The sequence below is a fragment of the Equus przewalskii genome, chromosome 7 (assembly GCF_037783145.1).
Source record: "Equus przewalskii isolate Varuska chromosome 7, EquPr2, whole genome shotgun sequence".
Classification (NCBI taxonomy): domain Eukaryota; kingdom Metazoa; phylum Chordata; class Mammalia; order Perissodactyla; family Equidae; genus Equus; species Equus przewalskii.
In genome coordinates, this window is record NC_091837.1 from 66,576,413 (window position 1) to 66,585,793 (window position 9,381).

Here is a 9,381-nt window from a genome sequence, read left to right on the forward strand (position 1 = left end):
ATCTGTTTCTGTTGTTGCAACTAACAACCAAAACTGATATAGAATATTACAAGTGACCTACCTAGAAGATCAAATAGGCTGGGTCAAGACGAGACGGGGTGGGGACTCATTCTCTCATCCCAGGGTGGGAATCTGATAGTCCTTGCTACATGGCGTTAAACTACTAACTGATGTATATTGTGACCCAAACCATGTGTCCCCGTGATTAAAGCTTTAGAAAAGGCATGGCAGGAAAATGTCAGGATATTGGAGTGCTGTGGCTACTTTTTTTGGCTTACATTACAGCAGGATGCATGGGCATGTTGAGATTCTTTTTCTGCCTTTAGCAAATGCAACAGACCCCTGGGCATTGAATAATTGTGCACTCTGCCTGTGCAGGTTATTAAGCTCTTGTCCCCAGCTCCAAATGTACCCTCGGGCTCTGCAACCCACATTCTCCTTTGCCTGTTGGCTTTTGCAAATAGAGTGAACCAGAGGGAGACTGGGAGGCAGGGTGGGGGAGAGGAATTTGTCACTTTCAGCAGTGGTCTCCAGTTTCTTGTAACTCTCCCATAACCTGATCCACCACGCCCCCTTGGAGGCCCCAGCACCAGTTGGGACCAGCTCAGAGGTTCCTTCCTCAGCTGAATTCTGTCCCTGTGCTAAAATTATGGCCTGATAGGAAACAGCTACTTGGATGGATGAAGAGAAATGGGGAATTCTGATCCCCAGGTCCTTCCCAACTACCTCTTATTATAAATTCACTCCTTGTCAAAAACGGTTAGCAATTTCTGGCTATGATTCAGTGTCACTTACTGGGGAGCAGCCTGGGGACAGAGGCAGTACTGGCTTTTGATCTGGGCAAGAAGGGCCCTATCCTGACAGCCCCATGCTTTAAAATGTCCTAATCTGAACTTCCTTTGGCCATGCCCTTCCCCACAGGACAAGAAGCTCATGAGTCCCAGGGGATATGTCCACCTAGAGCCTGGACTCCCTTCTAGACCATGCTTCAAGCACCCAAGATCACAGAATGTTCCACCCAAATGGCCCAGAGCCTGTTTCCTGGGCCCATGAGGGTCCTTTCCCTGAGTCATTCTTCTCAGTGGACCCTGTCCTTCCAGGTTACACACCCCTTGGCCCATGGTGCTAATGGAGGGTGGGGTGAAAAGAGCTTGGAAGCACCCACTGAGTTATCTACATGCGTACATGAGGCCCCATTGTGCAGGACAGAGCCACGTGGGAAGAAAAGGAGGTGCTAGGGACCTCTTTTTGTGCTCTTGCCCTAGCCCCAGAAATGTTAGAGGAGGGCCTAACAGGAAGCAAATCAGCTCTGGTCCCAGAATCTAAGGCAAAGGCCAGACAAAGCCAGTAAGCTGAGGTCTGAGCAGATGAGCTAAGAGACAGAACTGGAGTCTGTCTGCAAGGCTGGGGTCCAGATTCGAAGCCCATGACCTACCAGTCAACAAAGCTCCCCTAGATGTCATCAGTGAGAATTTTGTTCAGCTTTGTTGCCAGACACACTCTAGGCTGGACAAGCAGGACCTTATGACTGTCAACCCCAAGGCAAACCCGGGCCTCAGAGCTCATGCCAGGAGGGAGTGGGCCTCATAGGCCCTGCGGCAGAATCCTGCCCAGCGCCCTTCAGGCGTGGCCAAGGTGAACCCTGGATGGAGGCTCTGGCAAGGAGCACAGGGAAGCCACAGTGACCCACAGAGGACTCACCCACAGCCGGGGCAGTGAGTCGACAAACATGCTGCCTGCTTACTCACTGCTCCTGGCCAGCAGGAAACGCTGTCCTCTGGGCTAGTGGCTATCGTCTCCTGTTCCCTTTCCCCTTTTTTAAATGGCAGCTTTTATTGTTACCCTGTTCCCTTCTCATAATGGTTATATATTGGGTGTGTTGGGGGTGACGACACATTGATCCCTTTGCAAGGCCATGAGGAGAATATCAGATCTGAGGGGGAAAGATTCAGTAGACTTCTTGTTGTCTCCCAGGGGAAAGGAGGTGGTTTATCTTATGTGTGGTTTTTATCTAACAGGGAGATTTTTGAAATTGTGTATATGGGAAGAAGGAGGAGTGTGAGCTGGGCAGCAAAGTGACTGTTGTCTTTGTCCAGCCTGTGCCCACCTCCCACCCCTGACCTTTCTGGTCACAGATCTTGAACCCCTGACTTCAGAGGGAGGTCCACGAGCAGGTTAGAACGATGGCTACACTGGACCACAGTGATTGATTCAGGAAGGTCACGTGACAGCCACTGCCAATCTCGATTCTTCTGGCTGAAGCTGGTGGGAAAAAACTCCTTTCTTTCTTGGTGACACAGCTGCTAGAATGTGAGTCCAAGGCTGTCAGTGGCCATGTTCCCCACGGTGTGGAGAAAGACCATCAGCAGTAGGACAGGAGGCCACAGGCCAAGAGAGTGTGTGTGTTCTAGAAAGCTCACATCTCTGATTCCAGTCCCTGAAGTCCCCTTAAATTCCCTGATTCCTGCATGTCTTCCTCACCTGTTGATTATGTGAGCATCCTCAGCTTTTCTGCTTAAGCTAGCACAGAAAGTATAACTGTCTCTTTCAACTAAGCTTTGCAACTAATCAACCAACCCTGAACATTTGAGTCAAATTTTTTTTTTTGAGGAAGATTAGCCCTGAGCTAACATCTGCTGCCAATCCTCCTCTTTTTGCTGAGGAAAACTGGCCTGGAGCTAACATCCGTGCCCATCTTCCTCTACTTTATATGTGGGACGTCTACCACAGCATGGCTTGCAAAGCGGTGCCATGTCTGCACCCGGGATCCGAATCGTCGAACCCTGGGCCACCGAAGCAGAACATGCGCACTCAACCACTGCACCACTGGGCTGGCCTCGAGTCAAACTTTCTTAAACACAGGCTCTTTAAAATATTCTCTCATTCTGTTTGTATATCCTTGCTTACCAAGTACATTGTATTGAGATTTATTTTCAATTGTTTGTATTTTTAAAAGAAAAACAAACAACTGAATGAATTAGAATTAAGTATGACGAAGTAGCATAGACTCAAAATAACAGTGGCTTAAAGTAAAGGGATATTTATCTCTCCTACATGGAAAAGTCTGGAGATAGGCTGTCATGGCTATGTGACAGCTGTGTTCCACCAAGTACCCAGGGACCCAGGCTCCTTGTATCATTCCCAAGGGTACCTCCTGGTCTCAGATGACTGTTCTAGCTCAGTGGTTCTCAATCAACAGCATTTTTCCCCCAGAGGACAACAGACAATATCTGGAGACATTTTTGATCACCACAACCTGGAGTGAGGGAGAAGGGAGTGGTGCCACTCACACGTGGAGAGTAGAAGCCAAGGATGCTGCTAACTGTCCTACAGCAGCACCTCGCAAAGAATTATCCAAGCCCAAAATGTAAATAGTCTCAAGGGTGAGAAAGCCTGTTCTAGATCCACCCATCACACCTGTGATCCAAGAAGCAGGTAAGCAGACAGAAGAAGGTGGCAAAAGGCATATGCCAGTTATCTTTTAAGGAAAGTTTCTAGAAGCTGCCACACAATTCCACTTAGACCCATTCACCAGAACTTAGCCACATGGCCACATATAGCTGCAAGAGAGGCTGGAAAATGTAGTCCTTATTCTCAGCAGCATGTGCTCATTAAAAATTGGGGGCCAACTATCAGTCTTTGACACAGTAATTATATTGAACATGATTTTTTTCAAAGTATATTTGCCTTCCTCCCCCTTGCTGCCTTTCCCATGACTGACCCCACAACCATATCATTCATCCTCCCTGCCAAGGAACAGGTGCTTCCCCTATCTCTGCTTTGAGAACTGCTGCCATAGGAAAAAAGAATATTGTCTTGGACCATAAACTCAAAACCAGTTGGGATTCTCTCTTGCTTCACTGACTTCACACAACAAATATTGACTGAGAGCCTGTAATGTGCCATGTACTGTGCTGAAGCCATAGGACCAGTTCAGACACAGGCATGGGGCCAAGCAAGCCCCTATTTGCTAAAATAATCATCCTCAGTGAATTGGCCACAGGATGTAGAGAGGCACCCTCTGCATCTTCCCCCATCACCAAGCAAGCTATGCCAGAGCTTGGGCCCAGGACAACTTGGTTTATTGAAGTATACCTACAAGGCTTGGAAGCAGTGAAGTTAATAGTCAGCGGTACTCAAATTAAAATTGACAGCAAATGAAAGCCTTTTATAGGTCTCTGCCTCTTGAGTTCCTACATTCTCATATCTCATTGCCATAAAAATAATCAAAGTACAATGAGGTCCCAAGTTTGAGAGATCTAAAACATAAAGATGCTCACAAGGTGGAATAAGAGTAGAGGCTCTGAGAAGGACAGTGAAGCTGAGTCCTGAAGGCTTAATAGGTGTTGTCACAAAAGAGGTGAAGGAGTTTGTGATTACCGGTCAGGAGAACCCACACACAACAAGGCCGGGAAGTCAGGTATCCAATGAAGTGCGTGAACTGCAAGAGTTCAGTTGTCTGGAGCCTAGCAGGGAGCGGCAAGAGGTGAGGCTGGAAATATAAGCAAGACCGAGCATGAGAGCCTTGTACTGTGAACACACAAAGGAGTGAGGGCTTTGTTTGGAGGCAGTGGTGAGCCACTGGATGGCATGGGGCTGAGTAGTAACTCCAGCAGTGTGCAGACAACAGCCTGGAGCCCAGCAGTACTCCAACCAGGGAAACTAGTTAGAAAGCCAGTGCAGTAATCCAGGTAAGAGATAGATGATGGAGGCCTGACCCACGAGAATGGCACTGGAGTAGAGAAAAGTAAGAGATTATAAAGCACTTTGATAGATGGAATTAGGACATCAAATGGGGAACAAGACAAAGGGCGTAGTCAAGGACTACTGTCTTGGGAAACTGAGGTGGTGGTGACCCTCACTGAAAAGTGAAACACAGAAAAGAAGCAAGTTGCAAGGGCTGGGGCAGGGGAACCCGTGTAGATGCTCCTAGGGGGCAGCTGACCACAGTCACCTGGGACTTTGGAAAGTGATTTGGGCTGCAGATGATAATTCAAACTGCCATGACCCCAGAAGAGCATAGAAGGTGAGGCGAAGATGAACGCAGGACCCGAGAGACAGTCTTTAAGCTGAAACAGAAGAAAAAGGGCATGAGAGAGGCTGAGAAGGAGTAGCCGGAGAGGTTGGAGGCAAACCAGGAGAGTGGGCACCACAGAATCCAAAGGAAGAACAGATTTCGATAAGAATGGAGTGCTCACAGAGGCTACTGCTTCCAAGATGTTGTCTGTGAGGTTCCACAACAGGGAGGTCCCTGATGACCTTGGGAAGCAGAGCGTGGCGTGGTGGGAAGAAAAGCTGGAGAGTCTTGGATTTAGGAAAGAATAGGAGGTAGGAAGTGGAGACAGTGAGTTGGAAAACCTTTGGTAATCTGAAAAGAGCTAAAAAAAAATAGAGCGCAGCAACCAAAGCTGTGTGGGAGATGGGAGGGTGATTATTTTAAAGACGGGAGACACTTGGGATAATTTAAATGACTTAGATGTTATTGAGTACCCATCTGTAATCTCATTTGGACCTCATAATAACCCTATGAGGAAGTTTTCCCATGCGACAGGTGTGGAAACCAGAGCTTGGGCTAAATGACTATTAGAAGTACAGGAGAAATGGATAGTAGGGTTTTAGAAGAGGAGACACAGCCATTCCTGCCTTCTCTGTCCTCCTGCAGCCACTGCATCAAGCTCAAGGCAGGAGGCAGGGAGGCATAGAGAGAAAGAAGGAAAAGAGGATTGGGAAGGAAGACTCACACTCCCTAAGTCTCTGTTAGATGCAGGAACTGTTAGACACTTTATGGACCTGATCTCCTTTAATCAAATCCCACCAACCTGCTGAGGTAGGCATTGTTATGGTTTCATTGTACTGAAGAGGAAGGGCCCTGAGGGTGAGAAAGGTTACACCTTCACCAGGTAACACAGCTAGTACGTGACAGCATCTGCATTTGAACTGGGATTTGAACTGCAGAAGTTGAGGTGTCTGTTCTCACCACCTCCAGTGAGCCCTCATTTCAAGCTCCTGAGCCCTCTCCTCCAACAACTACCACCTGATCTCTCCAGGCCTCCCACATTAGGCTGCTTATGAGCATTGCTTTCATTCCAGTCTGTGCCCACGCAAATCCCACTTGGCCCCATTTCTCACCCCAGGGTCAGCGTCTCCAGAGCAGGGTGAGATGATGTGCCTGGAGGAAGGGAAGATGAATGATAACACACCAGGTCCTTCCCTTTTACTCAATGATAAGTAATTTAAAAGATCATTTTTATATTAAAAATAAACATGGAGGCATTATTAAGTAGAACACAAAAATCACATGAATTTCCAAGATAAAATATGAGACTTCCAAGAAATGTCTTGCTTGCAATTGCTGCTTTGGACTCCACCAGCTCCTGTTTAGAATATTTCAGAAGAAAACTATGAGAAACAATTGGCAAATAGGATAAAGGGCTTAAGACGGAATTTCAGAACTTCCAGTCTTTCCACTCACCTTCCGGGCTTAGTTAACCCCACTGCTCCACAAGAACCTTACTTGAAACCTCCTCTACATCCCTTCAGCTTTCCCTCCTCATCTCCTTTGCTTCCCCTGCAGCCTAGAACGTCCTCCTTCTTCCACCCATTTATCTGAAACACGCTCACCTGCCATGAGATCCTCTAAGATAACAGTATCTCCCCTCTGCTAAGCTCTCGGACTAAGCCAGCACTTGTCACAGCCACTGTGCATTATTATATTATCTTTCTGTGGTGCAGTGCTTGTCTCACTCAGCTGCTTGAGAATAGGGATTGCATCTGCTACATTGTTGTGCCCTCACACATGGAGCAAGATATCTTTCCCAGCGAAATAAAAACAACAGTAGCAGCAGCAACAACTTGGCTTTAATGAGCACTCAAACATGTGATCTCAATAGAATATCATAATAACCCCAAGAGGAAATTTTTCTATTCTGTAGACGTGACAACTGACATCTAAGAGAGGCTAAGCAATTCTTACAAAGCCACATAGGTGGGAAGAGACCGTGCCATTCCCACTCCAGAGTTAGTGCTCGTAACTCCTGTTTTAAATAGGTGCTCAATAAATGTTTACTAGCTGACTTTTTCTTTTTCTTCTTCCTCTTAAAATGGCAGCAGAGCACCATTGCATGACCTTCACAGACTCCACGAAGAACAGAAGAAACACACAACAGAGCCCCACCCTCATTTCTAACTCACAAAAATCATTACATATAATAAAATAGTTTTGGATTTAAGCCACTAAGTTTTGGAGTAGCTTGTTAGGCAGCAACACAAAGCTGGGATACCCTCACCAGGTCTGAAACAGCCTCCTCCTCATGGCTAGCACTTAACACTTTTTTGTATTATTATCACTGACTGCACATTAGGCAAAGTTTCTGTCAAATGCCCTCCTGGCTCCTTGTCAATGCCTTTTCCCAACACCCAGGGCTCTTCAAGCTCCTCTGCCACACGCAAGTGTCTTCCTGAAGCTCCCCTCCCAGAACTCCCTCCCCCAAGATGCCCCAAACCTCAGAATGCCCTTGTGCCTGTCCCCCTTATCTCCGCTCCTCACTCTCCCATCATCCTTCCCCTCACCCCATTAAGGAGTTCCACGTGTGTTGGCATTTTAAAGGATGAATTTGGAAATCCCAAAGAAGCTCCAAGGTGAAAATCAGAAAAAGATAAATGAAAACAGCATCTTTGGGGGAGGCTCTGGAGGAAAGAGCCTGAGCATTCAGCAGTCTCCCTGGTGTTTCTTCCCCACGGCCTCCTACAGGCACCAGAAGAAGGCCATCAATTTTACACCAAAAGTGAGAAGATGCCTACTCCCACCCCCTCCCCCAGCAGTAGGTTCTCATTAATACTTACCACCTTCTAAATCTAAAAATGACTTGACATTTCTTTTCTTTTGAAGCTACAGTATTACACGTTTCGTTATCTTTTCAGGGAGAAAAAGTCTGTTAGGATTAAGGAAACATTAGTATATATAAGCATTTTTCAGAGCCTCTCATAAACATCAGTTCTCCCCTGGGAATCCTCTCTTCTGCTCTGCTCTGCTCACCACATCCTGTCCTTCTCTTCCAGCCCTGCTCTGATTACTAACTAGGAACCCATGGAAAGTGAGATTTCCTTCAGGCCTAACTGGGTTTGAATAAGCCATTACCAGTGTCTAAACCAGCCTTCTTAATCAGAAACACGCTGAAAGACAAGTGTCACTCTCCTATTTTGTGGTTGCCCATAAAACCCCAAACAGCTTCCTGCTTCCAGGGTTTGGATCTCATGCACCTGCCCAGGTCATGTGCCATTTCCCCAGTGGCTCTGACTGAAGCAGAAAAGCCAGAGCCCAAAGAATTGCATTACTCAGTCTCTGCCCTAGGTCTCAGGTGTCACATCCTGTGGCCTCACCAAGGTGGCTGGTCACTTGAAATATAAAGGTAGGACAATATCTACTGGAGGAGAGGAGGTTTCACATGTCAACATACACCTCCCACTTGTGTGAGACCCCACACTTCAGCCCCACCTTGGTCATATCATTCCTCCTACTCCAGTCCCAACCAGGAAAGGCCCCTTTTCTTCTGTCCACCCAGTTAATGGTTACCTATCCCTCCAAAGTCAACTTTAAGCCGCACCTCCCCTCTGAAGCCTCCACTGACTACTGCAGTGACCTTTTCTTCTAACACTCATACCTCAGATGGCAGGATGTGTTCAGTTTATGTCATTCCTGGAAGCACCTCCAAAACAGTGGAGTAGAATAGTTTGTGGACTCTGCTTTGTGGTACTTGTCTTCTAACATTATCTTTAAGTTCCTGGAAGGCAGAAAGTGTGTGCTACCCTGCTTGAATGTCCCACAACGCCTAGCAAAGGACAATGTAAACGGCAGGCCCTGAAAAAATCAGAGAAAGGACATGACATCGTTCAGTCGTTTGTTAATAACATAACTAATAATATGACTTGCTATTATTAAGCTTGTCATAGGCTGCAGAGAACAAGACAGACACGGGAATTGCGTTCCAAACTGCAAGACTCAGAGAACTCAGCAAGAGTAAGGAATCCCTCTTGGGAAAGATACTCTGGTTGTATGGGAGGTTGGAAGACCCCCAGGTGAAAACCTGGAGGCGGGCGGAACTGTCGGACTGCTGGCAGCCGGGAAGGGTTTCCCCAACGCTCTGGGCTGGCCCAGCGGAAGTAGGGGGAGGCGGGGGGCGGTGCACCGGGCTGCCAGGAGCCTGTCACGCGACGTCCTCTTCTTGTCGCCGACAACAATCCCAGCCTCCTCTGGAAGTCGCTTTTGCGCCAAAGGACTGAAGTCCTGCGGTGCCTGCGCCCGCGCTTCGCTGTGCGGACCGGGCGGCGCCGGAAAGCGGCGCGGGGAGGGAAGGGCGGCTTCGGAAGCCGGGGATCCCGCCC

General features: G+C 47.7%; 1 long non-coding RNA gene across 1 annotated transcript; it reads right to left on the reverse strand.

The window, feature by feature from the left end:
• Nucleotides 1–6,235: 6,235 nt before the first annotated feature.
• On the reverse strand, nucleotides 6,236–8,783 carry LOC139084861 (uncharacterized). Its single transcript, XR_011542695.1, has 3 exons — nucleotides 8,661–8,783; nucleotides 7,843–7,931; nucleotides 6,236–6,374 (listed from the first exon to the last, which is right to left on the reverse strand). It is a non-coding gene; the product is annotated as an uncharacterized lncRNA (long non-coding RNA).
• Nucleotides 8,784–9,381: the final 598 nt, after the last annotated feature.